At 43.2% G+C, this 1,990-nt stretch overlaps 1 pseudogene; it reads left to right on the top strand.

Moving 5' to 3' along the window:
* The first annotated feature begins 958 nt into the window (after positions 1-958).
* LOC144123254 (uncharacterized) lies at positions 959-1,495 on the top strand (annotated as a pseudogene).
* Positions 1,496-1,990: the final 495 nt, after the last annotated feature.

Below are 1,990 nucleotides of genomic sequence, written 5' to 3'. Positions count from 1 at the left end.
CTATTCACAAGCTCACTGATGTGCTTATTGCAAATAAAAGTAATTCTTTCGCCCTCCAGAAATATATAAACCAGCTGCTTTGCACACATACAGAAGAAATCAAAATGTTCATTGGGACCACTATGTGGATGTGGATCATTCAAATGAGAAATACAAGATGGTACTGGAGTACAGTGACTAGGGTAAGCCAGAGAGCCGATTCCTTTTCTCTAGCACGCTTTGAAAAGCGCAAGCATCTCATCCCCTTTGTAGATAATGCTACACTGAGCCCAAAATACGGCCCACGACGAGACCGGCTAGCAAAAGTTCGCTCTCTGATTGATGCTATCAATGAACAACTCTCATTGATACTACTTGAAGAACAGTTGTCTATCGATGAGCAGATCATACCATTTAAAGGCCGAAGCTCCTTCAAGCAGTACTGCCTAAAGAAGCCTAAAAAATGGGGATACAAATTATTCGTACTTTCGGGTGTAAGTGGCTTCTCATTCAAATTAGAACTGTACACTGGAAAAAAAAACTCTACGCCAAGGCAACCAGGACAGCTTGGCCGTGAGGCTAACGGAAACGTTGTTGTACGGTTGTGCCGCATAATTCCAAGAGGCATTCACCACAAAGTTTAGTTTGACAATTACTTCAACTGCCCAAGTTTGCAAGTATACCTTGAACAAGATGGTGTACATTGCATTGGTACTGTGCGGATTAAGCGTATCCCCGGAGTAAGCAACCCTTCTGAAGAAGGAATGGAAAGAAAGGAAGAGGGCACATTGAGGAGCATCTTGCGAACTTTCATGGCCTTGAACTGTCTTGTACAAGATGGCAAGACGATAAAGCGGTAATCTTGCCTTCCCCTTTCGATGGGGCGATGCCAATTTTGAAGGCATCAAGGTATGACCAACAGAAAAAGGAGCGAACTGAAATATCATGCCGCTTTGTGATGATGGTGTACTATAAGCATATGGGAGGTACTGATCTATTGGACTCCCTCATCTCGCTCTATCGTCCTTATTTCCGCATTTTCCTCCACATTCTCAACTTTACGGCAGTCAATGTTTGGCTGCTCTACAAGAGGAATGTCATTAACGCTGTTGAGCCCACAACAAGGGTTCTTCTCTTGGCAGAATTTAAGATGGACAGGGCCGCTTCACTTTGGAAGGCAAAAAAGAAACAGCTGAAGAAAAGAAAAAGACCCAGCAGTCGATCCATTGAACAAGCCATTGAGGTTAACAAGAAAAGGGGCCAAACAGCACCCACTCCAACACAGGATGTCAGGCTAGATGAGGTATAATCTCTGAATCATCACCTCTTGTTTCAATCCTAACAATTGCATTGCTATTTTCAGGTTTTTCACTGGGTCCTTTGGAGCCAGAAAAGGCAGCGTTGAAAGTTTCCAGAGTGCACAGGAATCTGTATGAGATACTGCTCGAAATGCGGTACTCGCCTCTGCTCCACCAACAAGAGCAATTGTTTTCTGTTGTACCATACGACGAAATAAATCATCTGTTGTGTTTGACTCCATGCTCATTATTTTTATTGCATTATCACCAAACGCAGTGTTAATCTTTGTAGTGTATTGTTTATGTGCATGCTGTTGGAAATATACAACGTACCTACTTTGGGTCAATAAAAACTTTACAAAACCATTGAACCAATTTTTCATATGCATATGGTGATTCTTTCGGCTGCCTGCGTCTCCTGAAATAATTTTGTGATGAAACAAATCGTAGGGCAAATTTCGAGGTAGATCCGATGTGCTCTACACGGACGCTGTCGAATACGATCGCAAGGCAGCACAGAGAGCGGTAGGGGTTCGTGAGAGTCGAGACCCGGTCTCGTGCTGCATCGTTAAAACCACAAGTGCAACTGGGGCACAAGAAGTTGCCATTGCTCTTGCAATAATGGAAATCGGTACTAAGGAATTATGATATGGACAGAATCTTTTCCAGAGCCACCAAAATTCTTAGAGAAGGGCAAGTACCATCAGAGCTAA

The sequence above is a fragment of the Amblyomma americanum genome, chromosome 3 (assembly GCF_052857255.1).
Source record: "Amblyomma americanum isolate KBUSLIRL-KWMA chromosome 3, ASM5285725v1, whole genome shotgun sequence".
NCBI lineage: Eukaryota > Metazoa > Arthropoda > Arachnida > Ixodida > Ixodidae > Amblyomma > Amblyomma americanum.
This window is presented reverse-complemented; position numbering and strand designations above follow the sequence as displayed.